Genomic DNA, 17,318 nt, shown 5'->3' on the forward strand with positions numbered 1-17,318 from the left:
CAGGATTCAGGGGAGGAACTGGGTGAAGAGAGCACAGCAGAATTAACTGGAGCCAGAGAGTGAATAATTACACAGCAGGCTCTGCAATGGGAGGGAGTTACCATTAGTGGCGTCCTGAAGGACACTGGTTGGTGGCAGCAATTGCATGATTGCCACTGGAGCACTTACTGCCGTTAATTTCTTTTGAGTGATGAAAGAGAGCAATGCTGGGGGGAGCTGGGCCAGAGAGCAGCAGCAGCAGCAGCTTTATCAGCAGGCTGCATGCTCTTTGCTTGACTGCAATCTCTGCATTCAGCCATCACAGCCATCGGCTCTGTGACGAGATTTAATTAGAACGAATTGCTCCTTTTTTAATACTTTTCTTCCCTTCCCTGTTCAAAGAGGATAGTAATTACACTCAAGTCTGACAGCAGGACCGGTCTATGAAGAGGGAAGCTTTGATTCAAAATCTCTGTAGGTTATCTCCCCATTGGTCATTTTCCCCCCTTCTGCATTTTTTTCTTTACAAAGACCCTTTTGATAATAACAGCGGGTCATTGGAGCCATGTCCAAAGACAAGAAGGGAGCTGGGCATGGGGGCGGTGGGGAAGGGAGGCTTCTGATTTCACGTCAGTGCTCTCTGCTGTTTACATTTCCTGCTTCATAGTGACAGACACTGTCATTCCTTCCAGCAAGTCCTCCCACTGAGTGGGAGACAGTGGAGGTTCTGCTTTTTGGTGACTCTCACCAACACCTACTTGACACCAATATGGGACATCAGTGAATCCGGAGGGAGCTGGGAGTGGGATAAGAGTTAAAACATTGTTTGTGAGCAATGAAGGCAGACCCTCTCCCTCCCCCCACTCACCCCAACTCCACTCCTTGTTGACCTTCTTTGGCTCCATGTTAAGAAACACCTCCATTTTAAAAAGCTCATCTTTATTTCCGCTCCTCCCTATTTCTGTAATTTCCTCCAACCCCCTAACACCTGATTATCTTCTATTCTGATTGCTTCTCCAGTGGCAGTCATGCCTTTAACTGTATCTAAACCCATCCACCTCTCTACCTCTCCTCCTTCGAAATATTCCTTGAAGACATCTCCCTTGACTGAACTTTAGATTGGCTGTCCTGATATTTCCATATGTGGCTCATTGCTAATGATAGATTCATGGAGTTATATAGCTCAGGAACAGGCCCTTGGGCCCAACTGGTCCATGCTGACCAAGTTGCCTGGCTGAGCTAGTCCTATTTGCCTGTGTTTGGCCCAGATCCCTCTAAACCTTTCCTATCCATGTACCGGTCCAAATGTTTTTTAAACGTTGTAATTGTACCTGTGTCTACAGCTACTTCTGGCACCTCTTTCCATTTACCCACCTCCCTCTGTGTGAAAAGTTGCCTCTCAGGTCCCCTTTAAATCTTTCCCCTCTCACCTTAAGTCCATACCCTCTGGTTTTTTACTCCCCTACCCTGGGAAAACAACTGTGACCATTCACCTTACCTGTGCCCCTCATGACTCTATAAACCTCCATAAGGTCATCCCTCAGCCTCCTATACTCCAGGGAAAAAAGCCCCAACCTATCCAGTCTCTCCCTATAACTTAAGTCCCGGTAAAATACTTGTGAAGTCTGTGAAATGTAACATTGAAGGGACTATATAAATGCTATTGTTGTTTTGCAGAGTAGGGTTGGTGATGGATGAAAGACAACACCATTAATTTAATGACATCAGCAGCCCAACATTTCAATAAATGCACTGAAGAGTGGCCTGGTGTTAGGGGATCTGAGGAGATGACTAAAAGGTCAAAACATTTTGGTTAGTGATCAGATAGATGTCAACAAGAGGTGAGCAATGGAAGTTGGAAATTATAGGGAAAGGGTCTTGTATGAACAGGATGCATAGTTTACAAACAGAAGAAGTAAAAGAACACACAGACACACAGACACAGACACACACATGATACACTTGTTGGCAGGCTGATAGATACAAATACACACATATACAAGGAAAAACAAATACAAGAACTGAGAGGAAGAAGTGACAAACAGCCAGACCCATGTATGCACAGTGACTCACAAAGTGGTATGTATATATAGTGGGATACGTAGAAACACGGTATCGCACAGACCCTTCATGCCTGGAGATACACTGACACAGGCACAGAGGCACACAGGCACATAGACCCATATGAACACAGACTCTGCATTCCCAGATAAGCCCACCCACATTGACATACGGACCCACAGAGACATACAGACCCACACAGACGCAGCAACAATCAGGCCTACCATGCAGAGAAGCACTCAGAGTAACACAGCCACAGGCCCACATGGATACTACAGATCTATCTTACATAGAGACACATCTCTTCTGTTTCTTAGACAATTATTTAGGATTGAGGATTGACTTGCTTCTACTCTAGTTCTCTGGGTTCTGAGGTTGCTAATGAGGCCATTGTGGAATCTGCAGGTTCAGTCCCAGGTGACATGGGAGGTATGTAATGGGGCTGACAAGCCAGCAGTTTGGAAGTCAGTGTACTCCTTCCACCAGTTGTGCTGGGCTTCTGCATGCTCCTAAATGTTCCTTCTCCATTTTGTGCAGACATGGGTCAAGGATTCTCACAAGTCAGTGGGGATGTTACACTTCTCCCTCTGCCACCATGTAATTCCTTGCTATGATGGTGCTAAGTGTCTGTTTCAGGCATGCAATTAACATGGCCAGCCCGTCAGAGCTGATGAGTGTAGTAAGGGCCTCAACGCTGAGGGTGTTGGCTTGAGAGGGGACACTGACATTGGTTTTCTTATCTTGCCAATGCTTTTGCAGGATTTTGCAGACACAGTTCTGGTAGCATCCCTTCAGTGCTTTGAGGTGTTATGTACCATTGTCTTAGAAGCATTGAGGAGAGCATGGATCACTGTTGCCCAGTAGACCATAAGCTTTGTGCTGGGTTTGAGTTCTTGACCTTCAAACAAAGGCGACTGTGATTTGATGTCTGCTTTCATTGAGAAGTGGCTCTTGAGATATGGGAAGATCAAGAGAGACACACATAGTTATAGAGACACACAGACACAGGGACTCGCGGACCCACAGAGAAACATAGATCTATCGTGTGCAGATCTGTAGGTGTAAAGATGCATTATGTGGGGAAAACAGCAGGTGGCACTGTGCACTGCAGTCTCACCAGACCCTGGGAACCCTGTCAGGGGATGTGAGCAGATCGTTGCCAACTAGTGTGTCACTGGGCAGTGGAATGTGCCAGTCACTCAGTGATAACACAGGTCAAACCTCTTTCAAACATCCTACTGATATCTTTTAAACATCATTCCCTTATGATTTCCTCCTCCATGGGCTCACTGTGGACTTCATGGCAAGGGCCAAGGCCTCTGCAATAGCGGGTGCAACATCCCAAACTGTTCAGCCTGTCAAGGAATTCAGCCATTGAGGCACTTATCTCCTCATCACGACCCCCTACCACATTTCTCCTCTGAGAAATCTGGATGATAGGACCATCAACCCTGTGGGGTATTTTTGCGTCTTCACCGTGCAGTGCATGAATTAAAGGAAGGATTCCCAGCTTGCTCAATGGTCTGACTGGGTGGGAGGTAAACTGTCCCTCCATGGCAGTGATCAGCTTTATTCTAGCAGAGAGGAGTTATTCCCACGCAAGGGGAGGGTGCTCTTGGATACGACATCCCATATGATGAAGAGAGGGATTAATATATATATCCCCCCAAAGACTAATATCTCACTGGATGACAAACCACAACTTTGAGCCAGTATCTTTACTTGCCAGGACTTTCGAGAGTGAAAATCAAACCTGAGGATGCATGGCTCAGATCCCAAGCTGAGCTCCTACTGCTAACATTGAGGAGGGGTATGGCATAGGGTGAACAAAGAGAAGCACTGCACCAGTTGTCTCTGCCCTTTAAGAAAGGTGATCTGGTTTGAAGTAAAAGCATGGTTGTAATTACTAAAGCTGGCATTCAGAGCTGGAGGTTTACCTCCATTCTATTTCTCCATTTCTTCCCTCCCAGCCTTGCTGGGATAGAACTTCCAAAATTATTGGCATGACTCTGGTGCTGTAACACGACCATCCATCTTGTAGACCAGTCACAGAAGTTGAAAGTTTGGCTTTGGGTATCACTCGGACATAAGAAGTATCAGAAGAATATTCTGCCATAGCTTGCATCACTCTCAAACCCAGCTCCTTCCAACATCCAAGCAAAAGGATATAAAAATTGAATGGCACTTTAGGATGGAAATGGACGCTTTGGAAGGAAAAGATTTGCAGAATGGGTTCATGGACAGGAGTTACAATTTCTTGGAGAGACTGGAGAAGCTGAGACAATTCTTCTTAGAACAGTGAGGCTGAGGAAATATTTGATAATGATGCATCCAATCAGGAAGGATTTAGATAAAATTAGGAGGAACAGTCTGCAGTGGTTGAAGGCCCAGACTTAAGATGATTGGCAAAGAATCTGGCGGGATGAGAATGAAAACTTGATCATGAATGACTAAGAGTTGGAATGGGCTTCCTGATAGAGTGGCAGATGTTGATTCTGTGGTAGCCTTCAAAAGGGAAATGAGATTTATTCTTGAAGGAGAAAAAAATACAGGTTTGTGGGGAAAAAGTGGGGAAGTGGAAGCTGATTGATCTTTGAAAGAACTGGCAAAGACTTAGTGGGTGTCTAACTTCTGTACTGTTCTCCCAAATGGTCCATCATCCATGAAAGAGGACAATTCAGTTTTTAGTGGAATACAAGAGTGTCTTCCCAGAGCACTCCTTTCAAACACCCTGGGCCAGTGAGAAGATACAGGGTTGAGGGTTTCCACAGCTACAATGGGTGAACAGAATGAGAGACTGAACTCAGAAGGCTTAGCTTATTTCAAAAGCAGCTGGATATTCTCTAGAAATAATACACTGATCTAAAGGGGATGTTTAGATGATTAGTGTGACTGGTAGGATTGATAGAGAGAAACTATTTCCTGGTCAGAGGAGTCCAGTACATTGGGACATTGAACATAGAACAGTACAGCACAAATCAGGCCCTTCGGCCCATGATGTTGTGCTGAACTCATTGAACTAATGACACCTAATTAAGCTGATCCCTTCTGCCTGCACATAGTCCATATCCCTTCATTCTCTGCATATTCATGTGCCTATCTGAGAGCCTCTTAAATGCTTTTATCGTATCTGCCTCCAGATGAACTATACTGCAGGACGGAGGATAAATCAAGGAATAATGGGAGCTTGGAAGAAAGCTTGCAATAATCATGGACAAATTTAATCATCATAGAGATTGGACAATTCACATTGGCAATGTTGGCCTTGAGGGCGAGTTCCTAGTGGATATTTCAGATTGTTTTTTTGAGCGATACTTTGAGGAACCAATGAGCAAGCAGGATATTTTAGATCTGCTATTATGTAATGAGATAGAACTAATTAATAGAATAGAACAGTACAGCACAGGAAAAGGCCCTATGGCCCACAATGTTGTGCTGAACTCATTAAGCTAATGACACCAAATTAAATTAATCCTTTCTGCCTGCACCTCGTCTATATCCTTCCATTCTCTGCATATTCATGTGCTTATCTAAGAGTCTTTTAAACGCCTCTACCGTATCTGGCTCCACCACCACCTGTCCAGGCACACACCACTCTCTGTGTAAAAAAAATATGCCCTGCACATCTCCTTTGGACTTTCCCAATGATTGCAAAAGTAGGGTGAGACTGTTCAGGAGTGATGTCACAAATTAGTTCTTCATATCTGGAAATCCGGAACTCCTTTTCAAAAAGCTGTTGCAGTTGGTGGGATGGGCAATCAAAAAGTTGGATACTGAGACATAGAAATTTTTTAGGTTACTGAATGGTTGGTATCTTGGCAGGGTTAAGATACCAACCATTGATTAACAGAATAAGTCTGATGGGTTTAATGGATAATTTCTTCTCCTGTGCAGTGAGAATACTACAGAGGTCAAACCATTTTTGTGTTACTTTCAAATCTCAGCCCAAAAGCATGAGCACATTACCTTGAGACCGATCCTTATTTAAAAATGTTGTCAGGTCTCAACATCAGTTGCTACATCACTGATATTTTCTTACTTTGGTTTGACTTTAGGAATTGTCCAACAAGAGATTCATCAAAGTCCGTGAGTTGAAAGCTTCTTTCCATAGTGAGGATGAATATTGCCAGTGCCTACACCAAGATCCCACTGGATGTGATGGCTCAATGAACTGGAGGTTTCAGCTCTAGGGAGCTGTAGACAGCAGAGGAAATGTAACTCGCTTCAGCAAAGTCTTTGGAGTAAATGTGAAGGAAACACAATACACATACTAATTAATTGTCCTTTGTTCAAATATATCTTTATTCTGTATGTTCTTGGGACAGATGTGTCATTGGCAAAGCCAGTACTTATTGTCCAAACCTGGTGTCTGTGAGGGTATGAAGATTCAACCATGTACCAAGGGAATGGAGTTATGTATAGGCCAAATCAGGTAGAGGTAATGACTACCTGTGAGTAAACCAGGTGGATCAATAGATTTATGGTTACAGTCTGAGCTTGATCCATTGTTTGATTAAATTTGGCAATATACCTTATTGGGAATTGAACCTGTGGATCAGTAGCCCTGTAGTTTAAACAATTGGATACCATACTAGTTTGATGCATATACATGCATCAAATTTCAACCAAAAAAGTGATGCACTTTATAGTAAAGTTCTAAATATTAGCAATTATTGATCAAGACCACTAACAAAACAATGCTCCTCCCTCAGGAAGATAAACATATACTGGGTTTCTCAATTGCCTGTTCTTCAGGGACATCTGGACACTGATCTCTTGTATTTCTTTGTTTGTAGCTCCACCAGAGAGAGAGAGAGAGAGAGAGAGAGAGAACTGTGCATTGTCTGAGGTCTCTCTATCCTTCACCTGTCTTTCAGAGAGAGGTCTGTGCATTGACTAAGATCTTTCAGTCCCTTGGAAAGAGATCTGTGCATCGATTGAGATCTCAGTCCCTCAGAAAGAGATCCATGCATTGCCTGAGATCTCTGTGTTTCAGAGAGAAATCTGTGTATTGAGTGGGCTCTCAGTCTTTCAGAGAAATATCAGTGCATTGACAGGGGTCTCTCTTCCTTTTTCTTTGCTGCAGGAATGCCTGAACAATGTGACAAGAGAGAGTCCTATCATTTCAATCCCGAGACCAATTTGAATTGACTTGAAAGCAGGCTTCCTGTGCTGTCTGACTGTAAAGGTTTTGTGTGAAATGAACAATATCAGCTCCTGTATGTAACAGGAAATTTTATTCATTTTTGTACGAGGAGTGGGGTTTTCAATTCCATTGGTTATATAATATTGTTGGTGAAATAACCACGTGTCTCTACATGATGGAGCAGCTGGTCAATGATGTGAGTGAGACTTTAGCCTTAAATTAAAAAAATGTCTTCCAATCTGGTTTTGTGTTTTTTTTAATTCATGTGCATCTCAGTCCTTTACCCCAGATTACCGCAATAATCTCTATAGAAAACTGAAGTTAGGATGCAGATTCACCACAATCTCATTGAATGGTTTGAGGAATAGTGGTCTCCACCTGCTCATTACAGCCTATTTAAGGATGGTACATTCCTTCACCGAAGGATACCAGTGAACCAGTTGAGTTTTTACCACAATCCAATTGTTTTACTTTCTGGGATCTCTTAAAACCTATATAAAACAGGTAGTTGCTTAAATTTGCTCACACGCTAACCATTACCACTTCAGATTAGTGATAACATTAAAGTTGCCAATTTGTACAGTGCTCCATTTAAATTGGGCTTTAACAACTATGATTATTCACCAGATCTCACTTCCTCAAATAGCTCAACCACCTCTCCCCCCATCTGTGGAGTTCAACTCTTCTGACAACACTCTACGTTGTATAAAGTTACAATTTGTATTCAGGACTGACTGCAGTTTAAGTAAAATAAGTTGGAATGCCTGGTGTCTTGCAAAACAGCACTCAACAGATAGAGAAAGAGGAAATATTTCCACTTGTGTGATGCTGAAAACTAGGGACCATAAATACACAATCATTGCTACTGAATTCAACAGCAATTCAAGAGAAGTGTCCAAGTGAGAATCTGGAACTTGATGCCACATAAAATGGTTGAAGTGAGCATACTAATAAAGCGCAGTGAAACCACTACCCTCTTAACTTGGTCATCACGTATAATATGCAAATCATATTGTACTTCTGCTATAATGCATGGTTCCATAATGTAATTTGGTTATAATGCGATTGATGGATTAGGGAAAACTATTTGCATTACACAGACACATTGGTTGTAGCATGATCGTGGTCAGGAAAAGCTGTTTAAATCTGTTCTTTGAAGGCAACTAAAGCATCTTCTGCTGTAAAGCAACTTTCTATAATGTGATGTTTCTTAGGAACATAACTATCGCATTGTAGCAGAACTATCTGTATTCATAACAAGATAGATGAGTTGACAGCACAAATAGAAATAAACAAGCATGATCTGATATTCTTCACAGAGACATGGTAATAGATTAGCATTTTGGGGAGCTAAATATTCAGGGGTCTCACCATCTCAGACCCCACTTGGAGTACTGTGCTCAGTTCTGGTCGCCTCACTACAGGAAAGATGTGGAAGCCATAGAAAGGGTGCAGAAGAGATTTACAAGGATATTGCCTGGATTGGGGAGCATGCCTTATGAAAACAGGTTGAGCGAACTCGGCCTTTTCTCCTTGGAGCGAAGGAGGATGAGGGGGGACCTGATAGAGGTGTATAAGGTGATAAGAGGCACTGATCTTGTGGATAGTCAGAGGCTTTTCCCCCAGGGCTGAAATGGTAGCCACAAGAGGACATAGGTTTAAGGTGCTGGGGAGTAGGTATAGTGCAGATGTCAGGGGTAAGTTTTTTACTCAGAGAGTGGTGAGTGCGGGGAACGGGCTGCTGGCAACGGTGGTGGAGGCATATACGATAGGGTCTTTTAAGAGACTTTTGGATAGGTACATGGAGCGTAGAAAAATAGAGGGCTATGGGTAAGCCTAGTAATTTCTAAGGTAGGGACATGTTCAGCACAGCTTTGTGGGCCGAAGGGCCTGAATTGTACTGCAGATTTTCTACGTTTTCTATTTCAGAGGGATAGGCAGAAGGGAAAGGGAATGGGTAGCTCTGTTTATAGAGGATGGGATCACTGCAGAGATGAGAAATGACATTGGCTCAGAAGCTCAAGATATAGAATCAGTTTGGGTGGAGACAAGAAATAGTAGGGGTAAGAAGTCATTGGTGGGAGTATTACTTAGGGCCCATACAGCAGCTATACTGCAGGACAGAGGATGAATCAAGAAATAATGTGAGCTTGTAAGAAAGCTTGCGATAATCATAGGCAATTTTAATTATCAGTTAGATTGGACAAATCACATTGGCAACGGTGGCATTGAAGGCAAGATCATAGTGTATATTTGGGATTGTTTTTTAGAGCAATACTTTGAGGAACCATCAAGGGAGGAGGATATGTTAGATCCAGCATTATGTAACGAGATAGGATTAATTAATAGAACATGGAACATAGAGAGTACAACACAGGAACAGGCCCTTTGGCCCTCGATGTTGTGGTGAACAATTAAGCTAATGATGCCTAATTAAACTAATTCCTTTTGCCTGTGCATGGTCCATATTCCTCCATTCTCTGCATATTCATGTGCCAATCTCATTGTAAAAGATCACTTAGGAAAGAAAGATTATTGTCCAGTTAAATTTCAAATTGTTTAAGGATAAGAAACTGGTGTTGTAAACTTCAGTGAAGACTTCAATGTGCTAAAGTGAACATGGAAAACAGATTAAAAGGTAAGATGGTAGATCAGTAGTTACAAAGACGTTTAATAAATTACAGCAATGATGAATTCTGGTGAGAAAGAAATACTGTATCTGAAGGATGTAACATCCAGGGATAGCTAAGGAAGTTAAGGATGGTATCAAATTGAAAGAAAAGGCATACAAAGTTGCAATGATTAGTGGTAGGCCAGAAGATTGGAAAAAGTTTTAGAATCCGCCAAAGAATGACTCAAAACAGTGAAGAAGAAGAAAGAGTATGAGAGTATATTTAGCAGGTAATATGAATAAACAGACTGTATGTGCTTCCATGAGTGTACAAAAAGAGACTAGCTAAAGTAAACATTGGTCCCTTGGAGGATGAGACTGGGGAATTAATCATGGAAGCTTGAGAAATTCTAAATAATTATTTTGGATTAGTCTTCATGGTAGAAATACTAAAATCATTCCCCAAATAATGGAACATCAAGGGGCTATAGAAAGGGAAGAATCTCTACCATGAGAGAGTAAGTATGAGACAAATTGGTAAGGCTAAGGTCTAACAAGTCTCCTGGACTAGATATCCTGCATCTTAGCATCTTAGAGGAAGTGGCTGAGGAGGTGGTGGATGCCATTGGGTGCACTAAATCAAAATTGCCTGGATTCTGGAGAGGCTCCACAAATGTAATGCTACTATTCAAGAAACTAGGGAGACAAAGCAAGAATCTACAACAAAGTTCGCCTAACATCTGCCATTTGGAAAATTCTGAAATCCCTCACTAAGAAGGATATAACAGGACATTTAGAAAATCATAAGACAATCAAGCAGAATTACCATGGTTTTATGAAAGGGAAATCATGTTTAACAAATTTGCTAGCGTTCTTTAAGAATATAACAAATGGGGGAATAAAGGGGACCCAGTAGGTAAAGAGCATTAGGATTTTCAGAAGGCATTTGATAAGATGCTACATAAAAGATTATTGCACAAGAGTGCACAGGGTTGGGGATAATATATATTGGCATGAAAAGGGAGTGACCAACTAAGAAAAAACAGAGGGTCAGGGAAAATGGATCATTGTCAGATTGACAGTCAGTAGCTAGATGGGAGCCATAGGGATCAGTGCTGTGACCTCAGCAATCTACAATCTATGTTAATGAGTTTGGTGAGGGGACTGAGTACACTGCAGTCTCATTTACAGGTTGGGGCTATACTCATTGGAGTTTAGATGAATGAGAGATGATTTTATTCAAATATAAGATTCTCATGGGAATGTTACAAAGGTAGCTGGGCTGGCAAGTTGTAAGGAAGACACAAAGAGCCTGCAAAGTGATATGGATTGGTTAAATAGTGGGCAAGAAGTTGGCAGATGGAGTATAATGTGGGGAAATGTGAGGTTATTTACTTTGGAAGGAAGAATGAAAAAGCAAATTATTATTTAAGTTAAGTGAGACTTTGATGTAGAAAGGGGTCAAAAGGAGCACATGAAAGACAAAAGTTAGCATGCAGACACAGCGAGTAATTAGGAGGATTGATGGAATGTTGGCCTTTGTTGCAATGGGTATGGAGTATAAAAGTAGGGACGTTTTGATGCAACTTTAATGGGTGCTGGTGAGACCGCACACAATTTTAGTCTCCATATTTATGGAATGATATACTTGCATTGCAGCCAGTGCAGAGAAGGTGCATTAGGTTGAAGCCTGGGATGAAGTGTTGACATTTAAAGAAAGGCTGAGTACTTATTGGAGTTTAGATGAATGGGAGATGATTTTATTGAAACAGAAGATTCAGACAGGGATTGACAGTGTGGATACTGAGAGAATATTTCCCCAAGTGGGATTTTCTAGAACTAATTTTCTAGAACTAATTCTAGAAAATCAAGAGACGGTGCCTCAAGAAGGCAGCATCCATCACTAAAGACCCTAGCCATCAGGGCCATGCCCTCTTCTCATTACTGCCATTGGGGAGGAGGTACAGGAACATTTACAATGAAATGTCTTCTCTCAGAGGGCAGTGAATATTTAGAATTCTTTACCCTAGAGAGATGTGGAGGCATAGTCATTGAATATAGTTGAGGCAGAGACTGGTAGATGTGTGAACTATAAGGGAGTCAAGGGATATTGGGTGAAAGTAGACGAAAAATGATGTTGAGGCCAAGATTGGATCAGCAATGATCTTACTGAATGGCAGAACAGCCTAGTAGGGCAAATGGCCTAATCTTGGTCCTGTTTCTTACATTCTTATTTTTATATTTGACCAAACACACCCACTCCAAGTTATGAGAACTGATATCAGCTTCATTTTCCCAGACCTCTCAACTGAATTACATTCTCAAAGTGCCATAGTGTAAAATTAGCATATCCTCCGGATTATTAGTGTAGTAACAAAACGGTATTGTCCAATTTTTGAAATGTTTTCTTGCTTGTGTACAACTGTTATGTTTGATGGATTTCATCTGTTGTCTCAAAAAAGACAAATAAGAAATGTTCCATCGATCAGGCAGCATTTGTGGAGAAAGAAGCAGAGTGAATTTTTCAGTTCAGTGATCTTTTGTCAAACATTTATTTCAAATTTCCTGTGGTTAGAGTATGTGGCATTTGTTCCAATTAGTTTTCTACTCAGAGAGTAGAGCACAAACACAGAGAAGTTGATTATTCTGAGTCTTGGGTCATTGACAGACTATTTCCAGCACTGTAATCTTATTGAATTACACAAATTCATCGGAAGTTGAAATTCGTCCTTGGCAGCACTGACCAAACATGTGATCTAATAGAATCTCAGAATCAGGTTTAATTTCACTGATTTATATGACGTGAAATTTGTTGTTTTGCGGCAGCTGTACAGTGCAAAGACATAAAATTACTATAAATTACAAAAATAAATAAATAGTGTAAAAGAAAGGAATTACAAGGTTGTGTTCATGGGTTCATGGACCGTTCAGAAATTTGATGGTGAAAGGGAAGAAGCTACTCCTGAAGCGTTGAGTGTGGGTCTTCAGGCTCCTCTACCTCCTTCTCAATAGTAGTAATGAGAAGAGGCCATGGCCCTGATTGTGAGGGTCTTTAGTGATGGATGCCGCCTTTTTGAGGCAATGTCTCTCGAAGATGTCCTCGATGGTGAAGAGGGTTGTGCCTGTGATGGAGCTGGCTGAGGCTACAACCCTCTGCAGCCTCTTGCAATCTTGTGCATTGGAGCCTCCATACCAGCCTGTGATGAATGGTCTCCACCGTACATGTATAGAAATTTATAAGAAATTTGCAGCATATGTGCATTGATCACTGCTTCCAAAGCTGAGTTCCCCTGAAGTCAAGGGAACCAAAGTTAAGAAGTGAGATGTACTACACCCTTGTTCTAATATTGTGCTTGTTGCAAGAATAAATTTCTGCCACAGGGACTTATTAATTGTTTTGCACACATCACTTGGATTGCAGTAGCTCTGGTCTAGCACTGGAGGGTGAAATTGCTTTGCACTTGGAATCATGTTGAATTGTGGTGCCACTTCAACCAGAAGCTGCTGAAACATTGCTATAAAAGCTTGATTGTGATTGCAAGCAGGTCTTGCATTTTTGCAGCTTCTTTCACAACTTCAAGAGAGCCTAAATCACTTTATTGTGTTTCATTAGGAACATTGCTTGACTCACGGCAGAGTGGGGAACAGCCTGAGTCAGTACTGCAAAGTTCTGATGCTGTGAGATTAATTTACAAATGTGAACAAGAAAGAATTTGCATTTATTGTGTCCTTAGGGCATCCCAGAGAATAGTTCTTGTGCTGCAATTGATGTTTTTCTATGATCAAATTCCAACAATTATGATTAGATTAATGGCCTGTTAATCTTTGTCTGTCAATGTTGACTGAGGGAGGATTGTGAATGTCATTTATAGATGCCTAAATATTGGATGGCTTAACACTTAAAAAAACACAACATTATGTAAAATAATTTTGATTTTCCCCAGGTTATTCATTGCTGGGTAAAATCGTGTCAGTAACAAAATTGGATTGGACGTTTCTGGTTTCAATCTACACGTGTGTCAGACATTTCCTGATGTCAAACACATGCTTTCTGACATCACTATTCACACAATGTACAATTCCCCTTGTAATCAACACACATTGGAGCTCCAAACTCCAAGCAATGATTGACATAGAACAAACTCTGTAGAACTAGGAGCATAATTCACAACAGGTCTTCTCAGCTTACAGCATTGATCCGTTCCTGAGGACTGTTCATAACCTGCGTGGGAGAGGGTCACAGAAACACCTGTGACAGGAGGGTGAGCAGGTTGTGGGAAGAGCAGCCACCAGCCAACCTCCCTGACTCAGTGAGTGAGCAATAGTGTCTGCTCAGCACTCCCAATCTGTTTGGCTTGGTTGTTGTGGCTGGGTGGCGGGGGGGGAGTGGGGGAGGGGGTGCACTGCGGGATGGTGGTCTTCCTCTCCCCTGCAGCCTCTCTCTCTGCTATGGCACTCACAGTGTGAGGTGGGGTTGTCTGGCTGCCATGGAGAGTATCCCTTCCCACACTACTGCACAGAAAAGTGGCAGAAGCTGTGTGCAAGTAAACCTGACCCCATCGGGAACCATGCAGGTCCTGGTTCAACACATTCATGGTGTCAAACACGCTAACGTCTCCTGGATTTCATTTTGACCAATTTCAGACTTGTTTGTGAAGGACTGAAATGGGATGTGCAGTAAATGCCCCAGGAACAGGTCCAGTCATGTCTCTTATGACCTCAGAACTTTACACTCATACAAGGATGTCCAGTGGACAGAGAACAGAGGATGGTGGAGATACAAAGTTGGCTCAGGGACAGAAAGCAGAGGGCAGTGGTGATGGGTATGAAATTGGCTTAAGAGACAGGGGGTGGTGAAATGTTTTTCAGACTGAGAATGATATTTAGTGTTATTGCTTGGAGTCAATATTCGGATCTCTGCATACCCTACTGTCCATTCATGACTTAGGGAAAGGTATACAGGGCCTCATTTCAAAATTCATTTCAATCTCAGTAACATAGTAAATAAGAAGGACATAGCCAGAGTGGTGAATGAGCTGATAACTAATTCATCTTAACACACAATGTGACATTTATGGCAAGTAGAATGAGTAGAGCTATCAAACAGCACCACTCTCCAATGACATGCTCACTGACACCCAGACTTGTGTTTTGTAAGAAATGCTTGGCTCCAGACTCCATCACAATCAACATGGAACAAGCAGCTGAACTCCAGAGGTGTGGTGAAATCGACTGCCCTTGACATCAAGGTGACGTTTGACCAAGTTTGGTATCAGAGAGTGCTGGTAAAACTGAAGTCAATGGGCATCAAGGACAAAACATTCCAATAATTGGAATCATTCCTTGCACAAAGAAAGGTGATCATGTTTGTTGGCCAATCATATCAGCCCTAGGACATCAATGGAGGAGTTCCTCAGGGCTGCTCACAAGGCCCAATCATCTTCAACCATCTCATGGTTGACCTTCCTTCCATCAGAAGGTCAAAAGTGAAGATGTTCATTAATAATTGAAATATGTTCAATTCCTTTCATAACTTCTTAGCAAATGAAACAGCCCATGCCTCCTGCATTCAGCAAAGCTTGGACAGCAATCAAGTATGTGGCAAGTGACATTCACAGCAGAAAGAATCTAAGTCCCTACTCATCATACTCAATGGCATTATCATCAACATCCTGGGAGGTACCATTAACCAGAAACTCAACTTGACCAGCCACAGAAATGTTATGTTACAAGAGCAGGTCAGAGGTTGTATCCTGCAATGAATGACTCATCTCCTGAAACCTGAAAACCTTCCTCCTTCTACAAGGGACTAGTCAGGAGTGTGGTGGAATACTCTGCAGTTGCCTGGATAAATGTAGCACCAACAACTCTCAAGAAGCTTGACACCATCCTGTTTCACTGATATCCCATACACCACTCTAAACATTCATTCCCACTACCACTCACATCGTGTGCACCGCCTACAAAGTGCACTGCAGTTAGTCACCTTGGTTAATCTTCCTGTTATATCTTAAAATACTTGAAACAATGGAATCTGAGCTTAATCCTTTAGAATGTTCTTTTTTTCAATCCTGCCATATGTACATGTCTGCCTTACAGAGATCAAGCAAAATGGCATCTGTCAAAGATCAAAATAGTGATACTATGACCTCTGCTGGCTTGGAGAAGAACAACTATCTACTATAGATATTCAATTATATATGAAAACAATAACATGTTCATTTACTCTGAAGGTCAAAGCTCGTCTTTGAACTAATGGGGAAACCACTTGAGATGCCAGCTTACATTCATTGAACAAGGATATCAGGGGTTTGTGATCTGTGTGGATGGTAAAGTGATGCCCATAAATGTACATAGAGCTGTTGTGCTCCAAATATGTTGGCTACGATTTCATTATCTATCCATGAGTTTGTTTTCTCTCTGCTGCTGTGAGCTTTCTGGACATAAACCCTATTGGCTTTTCAGAACCATCTTACATCCAATGGGACAACACAGCACCAACATTATAGTGGTGTGTCATGAGATATGATTTAACTTTCTGTCACTTAAGGAGGGGACCAGCACATCAGCAGACTGTCACAATTCTGTGGAATGCACAAAAGCCTTGTCTTGAGCTTCAGTCCACCCCCTCTACAGTGATGATGTTCCTCTAATCCAATGGAACTCCCTTTGGCCAACCTTTTCCCAACAGGTTTGGTCCAGATCCTGCAACAACAACGAGTGGTAATGTTATGATCTGTTTTTGATATTTCACTTTTACGTCAGTGACACCAACTGCTGCTTTGCTTTCATCTGCATAGCTTTCAGATTTAGCTGTGCCTTTTTAAGTTCAAGTTTTTTTTAACAACATAGCTGCTTTATTCAGTCTGGTTCATTGGTGTAACACTGCATCCAGTGTCAAGCTCTAATCTCAAGTCTTTGTCACTTTCACGACAACAATCGATGGTTCTACTTTCATTGGGTTAGTCCCTTTTTAACGAAACATTGTGAAGCTTTCCTCGGTATCAGTCTTCACTTTCTTCCTTCACATAGTGAGGATGGTTAAAACTCTGGAAATATTGAGTTTTTTTCCTTTCAGTTCTTACTCTCATTTTGTTTGCTCAACTTTACACTTCTTTTTGCAAGCTCTGACAATTAGCCTTTTAAACCATATATGTGACACTTCTCATGTCGAGACAGCATTCAAATGGCATACGTTTTCCTTCACAGTGGAGCAGCCTTTGTTTACCTTTTTAACATGATGTTCCATTTGCTTGGGAACAGAGTGTCTTGCTGCTTGTGTAGCATGTACATTGTTACATGGAAATGCCAGCCTCACTCGCAATTCCCTCATGTTCTTACTTGCTAGTTCACTGCTCGGACAATTTTCAATGTGATCTCAAGAGTCAGACTCACATCTGATAACAGCTGCCTTTGAATCTGGTCATCTTTAATTCCAACCAGTGACTGGTCCCTTCGCATCCAAAGAGTGTTTTGGCAGAATTACAGGCTATCATGAGTCAAAGTTAAACACTTGCACTA

At 41.9% G+C, this 17,318-nt stretch overlaps 1 long non-coding RNA gene across 3 annotated transcripts in view; it reads left to right on the forward strand.

Annotated features, from left to right (window-relative positions):
- Positions 1-7,385, forward strand: part of LOC127581868 (uncharacterized) — a 72,375-nt gene extending 64,990 nt beyond the window's left edge. For all 3 annotated transcript variants that reach the window (XR_007958025.1, XR_007958026.1, XR_007958027.1), the window contains exon 3: positions 6,096-7,385. This is a non-coding gene — a long non-coding RNA (uncharacterized LOC127581868). The remainder of the gene's footprint in view (positions 1-6,095) is intronic.
- The last annotated feature ends 9,933 nt before the right edge of the window (positions 7,386-17,318 follow it).

Source organism: Pristis pectinata, chromosome 22 (assembly GCF_009764475.1).
Source record: "Pristis pectinata isolate sPriPec2 chromosome 22, sPriPec2.1.pri, whole genome shotgun sequence".
In the NCBI taxonomy this organism is placed as follows: domain Eukaryota; kingdom Metazoa; phylum Chordata; class Chondrichthyes; order Rhinopristiformes; family Pristidae; genus Pristis; species Pristis pectinata.